The sequence below is a fragment of the Cardiocondyla obscurior genome, linkage group LG10, assembly GCF_019399895.1.
Source record: "Cardiocondyla obscurior isolate alpha-2009 linkage group LG10, Cobs3.1, whole genome shotgun sequence".
NCBI classification, from domain to species: Eukaryota; Metazoa; Arthropoda; class Insecta; order Hymenoptera; family Formicidae; genus Cardiocondyla; species Cardiocondyla obscurior.
Window position 1 is genome coordinate 6,102,353 of NC_091873.1, and position 14,862 is coordinate 6,117,214.

The 14,862-nt window shown below is 43.5% G+C and overlaps 1 protein-coding gene across 7 annotated transcripts in view; it reads left to right on the top strand.

The window, feature by feature from the left end:
* Window positions 1–14,862, top strand: part of Glurib (Glutamate receptor IB) — a 212,217-nt gene that overhangs the window by 170,103 nt on the left and 27,252 nt on the right. The window lies entirely within an intron of this gene.

Sequence of the window (14,862 nt, forward strand, 5' to 3'; positions counted from 1 at the left end):
CTACAAAAATTAAGACCATTTTATATTAAATTTAATAAAAAAAAAAAAACAAAATTTAATATTACGATGGGAGATACACGGATGCTTTTTCGTTAACAGACCGTAATAAAGTACGGCGTAATATTTATAAAATATAATATTACAAATTTCATGTTATATAAACCCGATGAAGATTTAATTTACTTTTTGAAATCGAATTAATTTCTCAACAATATGATATGGTATTCATACGGTCGCTTGGGGAAGGAAGCGTAAAACTAATGCGACGAAGATATCAACGTCGAGCTCTATTACAACTATCACAAGCTCGCATCCTTCGGAGTCGTTGCCGCAGTTACAACGAAAAATGAAGACGGAGCGCGTGTACGTGTTAGAAATTAGTCGACACACCGTCGGCGTTCGTACATCGGTAATTCTTGTCACGTTGACGAGCAAATTGTTACGTTTTACTCCTTTGCCGCGCTCCGCGCGAGTAACGTAATTGGATATATAACGACGAGAAGGAAATACTTTAAAAAATGATTTGTTTAACGAAAAGTTTTTTTTGTTTTTTTTTTTGGTTTTTTTTGTTTTTTTGTTATTACATTATGTAGGTAAATGTCTGAATATTGTGAATTTAAATTATTTTTCTACATACCATGTACGAGTAGGTTGCATACGTGTGTATGCAAATGTTTGAACATTCAAAATAAAAGTAAAAACATAACGTTTATAAAACATAAAAATATAAAGTAAAATAGTCAAAAAATTTCTCCAACTTTGTGACAAATAAAATTAGACTTTACAAAATTATTTATTAAAGTTTTTTCTTCTTCTTTTTTTTTCCTTTTTTTTATTTAACAACTAATTTCTTGTTTTATGATCCATTAACAAAAAAGATTACGTAATGAAATATTACTTTTATTTTACATTCCGTCACTCTCGTACATGGTATAAAATACGCGAGCAAATTTTATATGCATCCGAGTCTTCCAAAGCTATATATAGATATGTCTGTACTAAACCAATTGGTATCATTATCTTACTTTGCTGCAAAGTGCTTATAATATAAGACAATCATTTTTCATGGACTCGGAAACATCTAAGATGTCCTCGACACGTCGTTCTACATTTCCAGCGTAATTTTATCTCGTTAGCTCCATCGATTTTTTTTTTCTTTTTACATAATGTACATGTGACTCTTCCTATCTCGTCGTCAGTCTCATCCTCTTTCATCTTTCGTAATTTGCGGAAGTTCTCTAGACCTCTTGCTCGCGTAACCTATTAAATTATATACGCGCGACACATAAAAGGCGCGACGAATATTACGCGTGTCTCACGATCGGTATCTACCTACGCTCGCGAGAAAGAGAAAGAAAGAGAGAGAGGAAACTCTTCCGTTTGACCCACCCCGACGTAACATCGGCAATTGAGCGGAAACACAAAGAGTCGCGCAGAAAAATTGCTTGCCTCGGGTCGACGTGCCCGAACCGTCGGCGTTTCCTCGCTCGGACATCTCGCGCCAAGAGATTCCGAGCGTCGCCTACGTGACCATGAGCCCAGCGGACCCGCATTCTGGCGACGTGACCGTACGGGAGAATCGAACACGACTGCCACGATCGTGCCCACCAGTTACGGAATCCTCGGTGGAATTATACGCCGGATAATCTCGCGTTGCAATTATCGCGAATATACGATAAATAGATTTACAGAATTGCGACACGCGCCCCGCCCCGCGACAGAGGGGGAGGAGGTCGACCCTTCCCGCGCGTAATCCATTTCCCGTCATTTCCACGAGCACAATCGCGCCGCACCCGCGCACTTCGAGCCGCAGGCCGAGCGTGCGGCGCGGAACGCGCTCCTGAATTAACTTTCCGCGCGATCGTCATATAGAGAAGAAGAGTTATTCAATCTCAGCCGGGGCGTTCGCTCTTTTTAAAACCATGCGAAATGGGGAAGCGCGGTGCCGCGCAGGAATTTGCTAATTGCATGTGACGGAACCGCTTCAGATGAATTTTTAATTAATATCGCCGTCAGTTAACAACGAGACCAGCGTTGCGCGGCCGTAATTATGCCATGATGTACCGTGACACACGCAATTATATGCTTGACCGCGTGTCTCCCGCGCGACACTCCCGGTTCCCCGAGCATTTTTCCGCACCGCGATAAATTCCTCGTGCCAATTGCTGAATCGTCGGCGAACGATTTCGAAAACGAACGGGTAGGCTAAGCGATAACTGCACCTATTAACGATTAGCGGCCAGAATATCGATGTACGAGATAGCGTCGCTAGTTCGCCGTTGCTATTCGCCTCTTAATAGCGACTACCGATTTGGAACAACAATGGAATTACGGTCTCCCGCAGTTTCTCAATAATTCTCCGTTATTTTCTCACCGGACAGACTGTGCGATTCTGGAAGGCAATATTCCCCATAATTGCCCGTACATTCAACTGTTGCGTCAATCGACGAGGAGAGAAGAAGAGAGAGAGAGAGAGAAAGAGCGAGAGAGAGAGAGACCCGAAACTTTTCCATTAAGATAACTTCGATGCTAGGCGACGCAACGCGGCCCGACTCGTTCGGGCACGATGACTTCGTGCCCTGCCGATAAACTCTCCGGTATGAGCAGAATTAATTTCTACGGCTGAATGATCCCAGCTGGCACGGAATATTCTATTTACCTTCATGAGCGACGCTAAGCGGGCCGCAATAATGGCCGGCTATGATGACGTTTAACCGAAGCTTAACGGGGGTTTAACCCGGCTAGTTGTCTTTCGGCTTCCGGAAACCGGCCCCCGGGTGAACAAAGGAAGAGAAGCGAAAGGGATGAAAGAGAGAAAACGTCGTATCTCGACGTCGATCCATCTCGGTTCAATTTGCCGTTGTGTTACAATTGTGCCGCTCAAAAACGTGTGACAAGGGAAACAAGGCGCGCGCGGCGCAGCTGCATCGCGACGATTTCCGTATCGACAACCTGTCGATTAAATTATTTTCGAAAATGACGACCGTTCGAGAGTCGAGGGAGGGAAGAGAGCCGCCGTGTCCGCCGCCGATATCGCGCACGATGCGGCGCGATAAACAAAATTTCGCTGACACGCACGAGAAAACGTGCGTAAACGTAGTCTCGCGTTTCATCGCGCTCGCGTCAACTTTACCCGCCCGACGAATTCGCGTTTCACGTAACACGATCCCTACGAGCGGCGAGTACTATACTCCGCGTCCCAACGAGTCTGTCCGCCAAAGAAATTAAAAAAAAAAAAAAAAAATGTATCCTGCTGACATCGCGAAAGACAACGATACGTAATATCTTCGACAACAGGGCTCTGGCAAATATCCCGCGATTCGATATCCCGCCTGCCGATTCTCCGGTAATTGAACCCGACGAATCCCGACGACGAAGGCGTTAATATGTCACTCGAGGCCCCGAGTATTCGCGCACCGGTTTTTTAGATTTCGGACCCGATTCGCCGCAGCAGACCCGGTCAGCCGCGGGCCTCCAATTACACATTATAAACGTTACGAAACACGGAATTTATATTCTTTTTTCACGGCGGTGAGCCGCGCGCGTGTTCGACGTTTGCAACGTGACATCGATACACCGTGATTACCGTGCGGCTTAACGACACTAATTACGAGCCCGCGTAATTCGGCGTTTCCCGTTCGTCGGTACGCCCGCCGCCCGCGCCCTCGCCTACACTCGTTGCCGTGCCGTGCCGTTAAAGCGGTGTAGGAAAACTGATTACTGATAGTCGGAATTCGGTTTCCAGGCGGTGGGAGGGAGAGGGCCGGCTCATTGAAAATTCGGCGCCGCCGCCACCGCGCGGCTGCCCTGCGAGCGAATTTTCGCGCGGCACGCCCCGATCAAATCGCACGTCCACATACCGCCGATCGGGCAACGGCCATAAAGAAAATTAGAATGAGTGGACGCGGTTCGGTTTGCGGCAAACGAGGTTGCCCGGCCGCCACCGCGTTTGACGTTGCGCCTGACGTTTCGCGCGGGTCATCGCTCGCAAAATGTTCGCGGTGGCATAATAAATCGGCAAAGAAATTATCGACGCAACTAATGATTATAATAAACAACGTTACACTTCCTGCTTCCTCGCGCGCGATCCGCTTAATGGTTTCATTAACATAGACGTGACCGCGGCCACGACACATAATGTCTGAACAAAGGAGGGCCTCCCGTGCATTTAGAAACTGCCGATCGATATTTACGGACAATGAACGTATTTTGAAAACTAAATCTTCGGAACAATCGGCGACGTGACTATATTCTATTCGGCGCTAGCTTAAAATAGAATGTAAATTGCGCGTCGTGCATTTTATCCTATCCTACGGGCTGGGATTAAATTTAAACTGCTATTTGTTGCCAGCGCCGAAAATAGATATCATTATTGTGCACGGATTGATATTTAGCAGAGCGCGTTTGTTCGGACACACTTTTGTGACGCACGCGTCCTAACGTGCGATTTCATGGGCTTAATTGAGAGCCAAATATGAACACGATGCGGTGGACGTGATGACAGTGCAAACATGATTCGCTAACAAGCGGCTCAACGCGGGGGAGAGGGAGAAAAACGGAGAAAGTTGATCATTAACATTTGAAATACGAGCTGGGGGGCTTTGCATTCGTTGGGATCGCTCGGGTGATCGCCCGGTTAATTTTTGCGTGACGCTGCGCGCGCGGGGTCACAAAGTGCGGAAGGGACACGCGTATTCGGCGCGGTATTCATTGTACGTTAACGAAAATGCGGATAAGCCATCCAGTGGAAATAACCGCGGAAAAAAAGAGCGTGATGAATGCCGCGCGCGGATGCAGCCGATCCCCATCCCGTCGGGCAATTATAGCCAGCTGCGCAAAATTCGGAAAAGTGAATTTCGCGTTGAAAATCGCCTCTCTTTGACCCGCTCCCACGCATACCGGCGTCATTCGTGAAAACGCCCCCCGCGAGTTTTACACGCGCGGCGGAGAATCCCCTTGTTCGTTCATATTTCTTACTAAATCCAATTTAATTCTAATTCATCCGAGACCTTAAAGTATATACCATCCCCCGTACCACCCCGCGCTAGGGGTAGCGTTGCGCATTTCCGGGGGCGACCAGGATCCGCGTAACATCCGACGAATTTCGCCGCGCAGCTGCGAATTAGTTTACGAACTAAATTGACGTTTAATGTTGCGTCGGGCGTTGCCGGTGCGCGAGGTGGATTCGAGTATTGTCGGTACGCGCGGAATTCAGGACGGCCTGATGCGAGAGGCGGAGGCAAAAGGGAGCGCGAAACGTATCGGAATTTTATTTTATAAGAGCGCCCGGGCTAACGCCTGGCGATAAATAGCATCGAGGCATTGACGGCGTTACGTTGAATCGCAAAATTCTCGGCACGCGGAACGCGCGTATATGCCACCGGTGTATATAATATTCGGAATGGAAATCATACAGGCGCCCACGCATACATCTCGCCGATAATGGAAATTACCGGCACAGCGGGAGCAGATAGCGATTGCGAAATGAGAGCGACACCCCGTGAATCGATCGGCCTTTTTTTTTCCCCTCCTCTCCTCCTTCCCCCCCGCACGCTCGATTTGCGTGGCTGAAAGTGATCTCCGTCGATACCCAGCCCATTTCATCTAAAACGATTTTAAGAAATCGATCGAACTTAATCGCCACGATACACTCGGCGAACGTCGCCGCTCGTAAATAAAATGAGGTACGTAATGGCGAGAGGATATCCCGGCGCGCTGAAGAATTGGCAGAGACACTTTATACCCTTCAACCCTTGCTAAAGATTACCGGCGCATCCTAACGTTTCGAAATAGCGAGAATGCCAGTCTCGAAAAGATATACAAACTGCTGTAAACTTTGCGCAAATTTTTTTTTCTCAAATATAGCACTGCAAATAGGTACGTATCGATCCGTTCTACATTACTTCAATAACAACTTTACGATTAAAAACAAGTAATTGCGATAAAATCTACAAAAAAAGAAAAAAAAGAATTCCGAACGTTGAAATTTCCGTAAAGAAATATCATAAATAGTATTGAACACGCAACATTAATACTTTATCGCAAGTATTCAGAAAACTTTCTCTCCAATAAAGTTTCTTATAATTTTTACTAAATATCTCTCGATTTCCTGCTGCGAGGTCGAGGTTGATTCGTTATCAGAAGACGTTTGAAAAATATTAAAAGCGTTAGAAGGGAATATAATTTTGTGAGGCGTATAAATAGATGCGCATTAGGGCCGCGCGAAATGTCAAAACGCGAATGCACCAAGGCCTGTAATACCCGGTCTTGAATATTTCTACGAACAAACAACTATAATTCGAGAAATTTGCATGTGGATTTATAATGCGCGCATTTCCGCGACCAATCCGACGCTACGGCGCGTACTGACCGTACCCGAAGTCCGGCGTTAACATTTGCGCGAAAAGTTTTCGCGGTTCTATTCCAATTACCCCACAAACTCGGCGATTGCGGCGAGAGAGCGCGCGCGCGGTGGACGTAAATATTTGCAGCGCAGCATCGACGACGACATACTATAACGAACGTCGCGAATAGCGATTCCGCGGCTTAAGGCAAGACCCCGGCGCATGTACGGGAAAGAAAGAAAGAAAGAAAAAAATAAAATCTCTCTTTAAAATATCATTCTGTCGCGTATTTATACAATCGAGGCATTGCGCGCGAGGATTAATTTTTTACGCGCGGTGTTAACAAGAATTACCGCGCCGCCCGCGGACTCGTTCGAAGTCGCGACGGTTGCTAATTAAAACGACGGGGAAAATCGTGCGGTCACGCGGTCTGCGGTTATCGCGCGGCTTCTCGTTTCAAACGCAGGCGTAGGGGAGTCGGCGGGATAATAAGCTTCGGCTAGCCGGTCGCGCAATGTGCAGGTGGACGCCACGCGACACCTGCTACCACTTTGCTCCGCGCGGCATCTTTATCGCGGGTGCGAACGAGCCGACCGGATGGGTGATCGATCGCGCGGCACGACAACCGGTGACGGCACTCAAACCGATACCCGCTCGCAATTTTCAAACGAACGAAATACAGGTACTCGTTCAAGAGCCATCGATACTACCGGCCGGCACTTCCCGCCAGTTGTTTTGCAGAAGCCCCGGTTTTTTCGGTTATCCCGTGTACGCCCGGCCGGATTGATAAAAAGGTCTGGCATGTGCCTGAGGAAAACGAATAGAGGGGAAAAAAAAAAGGAAAAAAAAAAGAAGAGTCAACTTATGACGACTCGAAAATTCGCTTTCTGAAAATATCGAAAAGTTTTGAAAAATTCGAAACGTGGGAAATTGAAACTATTGGACGCAGGAAGTGATTCGATAGTGCATTCTCTTCACTATTTTTTCTTTCTTTCTTTCCCCCTCGCCTATCTAAACGCATTGTCTAAATGCAACAAACTATTTCTACTTGTTTGCTGTCTCGCTGACGGAATATTTTGATTATAGAGAGAGTGAAGCGGTAATGCATCACATCCTGCATTCTGCACTGCATGATGAGATCACTCATGCGTTTAGAATTAGTCACCGATAATGATGGTTCCCGATACCCGCGCACGGCGATCGTGAATAATAACGTGTAATAACAAACGTCCTAAAAGTTATAATCTATCGCATTACGCGAGCACATTTTCCATCCGCAAAGTTTTAATTGTTACTTTACGTGGATCGAGAATATACATTTTAATTTTACTTTTGTAGTTTGCGACTTAGTAAAAGGAAATCGGTATACTTCGGAATGGACATTTGTTAGTTACTGTTTTTCCCAAAGTTTTTGATGTCGTGAATTCGCCGCCGTAACCCGGACAAAAGTACGGAAAAAAAGAAGGAAAAAAAAAAAAAAAAAAAATAAGAAGCCGAAGATTCTTTCCCGGTATTCTTTCCGTTCAACCGTCAGTCTCCGTCTCCGCAACTAATGGCTGAGTTTTAAGGCGAACGGTGCGCGAGATTAAGAACACAGACGAAGGTATTAGAGATTGCATCCAAGACGATTACGTGATAGGACACGCTAATCAGACCTCCGTTATTCCAACCCGACGGACTCTTCGGAGGTCTCTCTTGAGGTGACGTGCCTGCCACAGATGTTACCTCAAACCGTCCGTCGTGGTTAAGATATGGAGACAGACCTTAATCAGACGTTCGTTTTAAGGCGGAGATCTACTCGAGAGTCGACGACATATGTCGAAATCGTTTAATGTACTTCGATACCCTGAATGATTAAATCGACGAGGCCCGAAAGTAATTAAAATTATATTCCAATACTTCCGAATAAATATTAGCAAGATAAAATGTTTCGCTAAATAAAATTGTGACACGACAAAAAATCTCGGTTATGTTCAGCAGCGATTATATTTTTACCGGTTGCTACTTTTAATACGTATCTATCAAACCGCGTAAATGAATCACGTTTTAATGGATGCATTTTAATAGGTAGATAAAAAAAGAAAAAAAAACATTTGAATCTTTGATCTCAACGTTTTAAAGTGACGTCGGGAAATATTTTTCTGCTCGCGCTACGCGTAATTTGGTGGGTTCGCGTATGTGTAACGAAACAATGTGTATAATATTGTGCCTTTGATCACATTTGTTAATTAAAACGTAGGAGTAGATAAATTTATTAAGCTTAACAAAGTGTGCTTTGAACTGCAAAATCAATAAATATCTCTAAATAACTGATACTAAACCAACACCAAACTCGCCACTCTCGTCCACGAAATTTCAACAACTCCGCGAGGACTTTAACATGTTTAATTGACGACAGGTGTATTTTAGGTTTACCGAATAGAAGAACCTATACGCCCCAGAGACTTCTGATACAGTTTCCCTGAAATGCACCGTGGTCACGGGGAAGACGGGTTTTCGTTTAAAATTTTACTCACGATCGTACGAAGGATCGTTTGATAAAATCGAGTTGCATGTAGGTGCATCGTGGTATTTCTACGCTTCGCAAGCTGCTCCATACGGGGTGTTCTACTAGACTTCCACTTTGCTTTCAAAACGACAAGCGAGAATTTAACGAAAGAAAATACCGGTCACGCGATATACAACGCGATAAACGATATCGGGCCGTGACGATTCTTCGCGGACAGACGGTGCGCGATAATCAACTCGTTCTATTAATTACTTTAACGGAAAAATTTATTTAAATATTATTAAAAGTTAATTTTTTTTTTTTTCGGGTACGGAACGTTGAATATTAAAAATAGCAGCGGCTGTTTTGGCTCTCGATAACTTTGGCCGAGGGTGGCGATTTCTGTCTACGATTTAAATGGAGGCAGATTTAGCGGGGCACCCGGTAGGGAAGGACTTTTATTCCGCCTTCGTCGCGCGTAACAAGACGTCTTCCGCTTTAAGCACAGCCCCGTGGTACATACATAGATACAATCAGACATCGGTCGATCCCGTCGCGTCGCGGGGATGGCGCGATGCTTGTTTCGCCATCGCGACGTTAGTTTCCAGCAGTCTCGACGGCATTTTCGTCTGGAACTACGCGACACGGGAAACCGCTGGCCATCCGCCGGTACGAGGGATGCAGACGGGATTGCTCGCACACCGTACCAGCGGACTAACTCCGCGTGCCTGCCCGGGGGACGTCTATGCGGTCGCGAATGGTTGCGTTCGCGTCTGCACGTAGACGTCGTCGAGTTACATGCAACTTCGCAATGCGAAGATATTAGCGTAGCCACCGTCTCACTCTCTCTCTCTCTCTACGTTCTCCCATCGTGTTAAAAATAAATCTAGAATGTCGGATTGTCGACCGAGTGAATTTCGCTCGTCTAAGGCTAGTATTTCGCGCGAGATGTTTTTTCGGAATATTCCGCTCCGTTGTTACGCATCACTGAAGCTCGCGAGGAAAAATAATTAACGCTAACCGGCCGGAGGAGAAAAAAAAAAAAAAGTTTGAATAATAGTTATAAAAAAACGACTCGTTTGTATTCCTATATACTTTACGAAACTCGGATTATTATGTACCGTTGTGTTACAACCGTGTAAAAATCCACGGCTTTATATACCGATTTCCCTGCTTGCGAAAATGAGGCCGCGATCGCAGTCGATACGACGATAACTCGCGCTAATTGCGAAGAACGGGGCCGAAAGTCCGCGAAAAAGAAGCTCGCGCCGAAGTTGGAAAGCAATGCAGCAGTGCGGGCTGCTGAACTGCTCCTCGAAGGCACCCACCCGTCCCAGAAGCAGTTCCGACTTCTATTTAGTGTAAGTCGGGCGAAAATAAGTTACGAGAAATGGACGAGGAGAAACGGGCGGTGTGTTTGTCCCAGCAACATCGCACTTAAGCACATAACAACAGATACGAGGCGCCAGAATCGAGTTATCACGCCTTCGAACATAGTTATCGAATAAAAAGGTTATTGAAGCATTTATTGGCTACAACAGTCTCGGAGGAACGCTTCGTAGGAGAAAGTCCTCGATCAAGCTCCTTCAACAACGACGCGATACTCGGAAAAACGTTAACCAGTTATCTTTTCAAAGAGAAAGCTTTTCTTTGTATTAAAATCTCGATTCGCCCGGCAAACTTTGTGACTCAATACCGAATAAACAGCGCGTTTATCGGGAATTAATGAAGTTAAAACGAAAATAAACTAGAATATTAAACGAATGTTGTTTGAAGCGGTTTCGGGCTCGCGAAAATTATGCCATTTAATAATATCTCTTAACAAAACATCAAATAGATTTTTGTGCTTTAACGTTAAATATATTTAACACGCAATGTAGATGTATTACGCGCATTAATTACGTTCGGATTAATATTTTGCTTTCCTTTTTTTTTTTTTCCTTTTTTATTATTACAACAAATTTCTAAATTTAATTTGCTTCACACCGCAATTTATTCCTCCTAATTGCCTTGTTTCAGCAATAGAATGAAGAGAAATTTCAAATTTTAATCGGCTTGAGCCGATTAAGCGTGCACGTACGTTAAGCCAGCTTTGATTAGTACACAAATTCCAATTTGCCTGTTAAGCTTTTATTCATTTATCTATCAGACAACTGGGGGGAGAGACAGTTGTACCACCGTAATAAACAACGTCATTATTTCGGGATCATATATAAAATATACCGACGTTAGGAAAATTCAAATCAAATGAAGACTATTAAATGCTCGGAAGCCAAGCGTATCAATTCATAAAGGCGCAGATTGAACGAACTTTCGCGATGATTGTGTTTCGCAATTAGTTTCTCAGTTTACGAGTAAACCGGTGAGAGTTATCCAGAAGAAACTGATTCAAACGAATTGGCGCATCAGAGTTCGCAAAGTAAACGTCGAAAAGGAAAATAACATCAAGGAATTCAATCAAATTAAAAAAGATATTACGAAATCACGAATTTTCCGATCTCTCCCGATATCGGAAAGCCTATTTAATGAAATATTTAACTCGTACGAGATTCATGGAATTTACAATTCTCTTATTTGCGATATCAATTTAATTATAATGTAATAAAATATTCATAGTGCGTTTTGTAGGAGAGAACCTTTTTAGATTACCTACGCTAAAGGGAGAGAAAGGGGTGAAAAAAAAAAAAGTGTTCACGTGCCGTTTGCAAATATTGCAGCCGTGACGCCGGCGGGTCTATTCTTCTTTAGCTTTCTGTACCTGCCGATCGACGTCGGCGACGCGTCGATAATTAGTCGTTCCGTAGCTGCAAATGGGACACGGAAGTGGGTAGGTCGTTTCGTGATTCGGAATATATTGAATGTCACTGGGCACAATTGGATTGCGTGTCTTGTCACGGCTTCGCGCGTATTCCCGATCAAGTAAATTCCTTTTTATACGAATATATGAGGGTGAGCATTCTACGATCAAGCGCCAATATAAAACTACGATATCGAGCTTTTTTTCCTTTTTTCATCGCGCAAAAAGTATGAATTAAATTATCGTAAATAAAAAATTCCGTTTTTTATTTTTAATTTTTTTTAACAGAGAAAGAGAGACGGAATATACAATTATATAAATTTTTAGATAGTGTAATAGATAACAGATAATTAAAGTTAATCATTATCTCTTTTATTTTGTAGAAAACAATGCGGGTTTATTTCGCGCAGATTCGAATAAAAAAAAATTCAAACTCACGTTACTATTTTACTCAACGTAACTCATTCGCGCATACAGATATTTTAAATCTGCCGGAAATAAAAGCTGCACATAAGTGTCGCGCGCACCCGTCCGTGTCACTGAATGCTTATGCGATTCAAATATAACTCTCCAGTATAACATCATTTTGGTCGGAAAATTGTACTTATGTTACGCTTTTTATTTTTTCTTTTTTTTCTTATATTGCGTTATAAAAAGTCGAATGAGGTTTCTTAATGCAACGCAAGCGTTCGAAGCTCTCGCGGTGCGTGTGTGTTTACAGACCCGCTTGCTGGAATCGTAATTGCACTAACGAAACGAACGACACATCAAAGCCTTGCCTCGGCGCGAGCTCTCGGAAATTTCAAAATTATTATTTACTCTGTACGCAGATCCATATCCCTCGATGATATGGATATTGTGCACACGTACGCTTTACAAACGAGCATTGGGGGGGCTTCAAAGGCAACTTCGCGATTACCGACGTCTCTTGTACTTGCTACGACTCGACTGTAACGACTAAAGGGATCATGTGCGCGGAACTATAACGAGGTAGCTTATATGTGTTTCCGGTTTTACGTCAAATAAATTACGCGTTCAATGAGCCGCGCGCTCGTTGCGAGGCGCGGGTACTACTGGGTCGGAAAGAAATCTGATACTGAATATTCGGCGAGATAATGCTTGCTTGTAATTAAAAACTCCGATACGTCACCGGCGGATCGTACGTCTGACGCGAGCGCATCGTGACGATTCGTCATGTTAATCCGACGCAGTCAAATTCTGACACATGCACAATCGATTTTCGTCTCTCTTTCTCGGCGCTTTGTAAATCACGCGCTGGATATTTTCAAAGAAAAATAATCCACCGTAATTGACAGTAAATCCCGGGCGGTTTTTAATTTTAAATTATTTTTAAGAATTACATTCTCATATTTATTTTTTTTTATATACGATACTCTATTCATAAATAACAGAGACGTGCATTTATCCTGGTCGATTTATATTTTTGATTGAAAAAAATATTTCTTTTTTTTTTTATAGAGAAATGACGGAAGGTAATAGAAAGAAAGCGATTTTCGAATTAGACACTGACCGTACCGGAGTCATTGTTGAAAGAAAAATGTGGTAAAAGGGTTGGAATTGAAGTAGGAATGGCGTTCGCGAGAAACCAATAGCACTCATCGAAATGTCAAGCTCTTTTGCAACGCTCGAACGGACATGTATGTACGCGCGCAGTTTCAGATTCGCGCTCGTTAACCTGGTCATCTTTCTCGTGCCTGACGGCAGAAAAAATATAGCGATAGGACCAGATACGTTCTAACACCATGTTTCCTGCATCCGGCGTCCCATTAAGCCGTATTGCTTTCCGTTCTCTGTCCTAATTTTTTTTTTCTCTCTTTTTTTTTTACGCGAACAAATTTCTTTTATTTAAACATCGAGAAATATCAAATTTAAAAATAAAAAAAAATGAATAACTGAGCTCTTCCTCGCTACTTTTTTTTCCTCTCATTTATAATATCAAAAACTAAAGGAATATTCTTGATTTATATTTATCTCTGTTAAATTTTGTTTTCAAGTATCAGAATAAAAATTATTCCCGTACCGAGTATATTTTCCTATTTTTTTTCGATTTTAAAACAACGAGTTTCTATTTTGATTACTTCTTCCTCGTGGAGCAAATATCGCGCTTTGCAAGATACGTTTAAGAAGCGTATATAACCAAACGTTCATATTTCTCTCGCTGAGAAGAGTAACCCTCCCTCTCTATCTCTCTATCTCTCTCTCTCGCAAAGCAATTCTTCTTCCAGCCTCCGTCGCGATGTTCGGAAGCACCGTTCCGTGTCTTGCCAATTTTTTTTCTACCCGATGTTTTCATCGCGCGCGACCGCGACGCGGAACCGCCGGCAAAAATTCCTTACGCCGTAATTCACCGCACGTCTGCGTCGTGCAATACGCCGCCGTAACTTACGCCGGCTGGCCGCGATCGTAAAAGTAACGACGAGTTCGGGGGAGGTCAAGTGCGTTGTTATGCCGGGGCGAATGACCCGAAATGTGCACGGCAGGGGCGGCGGTTAAGACGTCGTCGCGAATCTCGCGGTGCGGCAAGCGCGATTAAACGCCGCTTCTTTATTTCGTGACGCTACAGATACCCCCGGCGAATTTACGCTCGATCGGAATCAACCCCTATCTCTCGCCCACTCGTTCCCGCTGCGCCACGTACACACGTTAGCGGAGCGCATACTGATATTCGATCGTATCTCACGGTAACATACTGCATATAATTCGAATATAGTATATTTGCCGGAATACTGCGAACGCGCATATGTATTTGGGTGATTACGCATTTCGAGATATGTGTGGGAGCCGATGGAGATGTAGAATACACCCGATCCCGCGAAGTTAGCGATTTATGTGAATATCTACATTAGAAATTCAAGATCTATTGCGCGTATATAAAACGTATGAATATTTCATATTTCGGGCGACTAGCACCCTTCGTTTTCAATATAGTCTATTTCTAGTATGACAATCTAATCGATACTGAAGATATTTTCTAATCAAATTTAGGGGAGGCAAGTTAAAAAATAGGAAACTATCATGTCGAGACGTATAACAGATCTCTTAAGTAATTCATAAAAAATAATAAATTATTTAAATCTTTTATATATATATATATATATATATATATATATCGCAATTATTTTCGTACTTTTTTCTTATACATATACCATTGTAATTCAAAATGCTAATGACGGGCAATGCTGTATAAAACTATCCAGAAAAAAAAAAAAAAA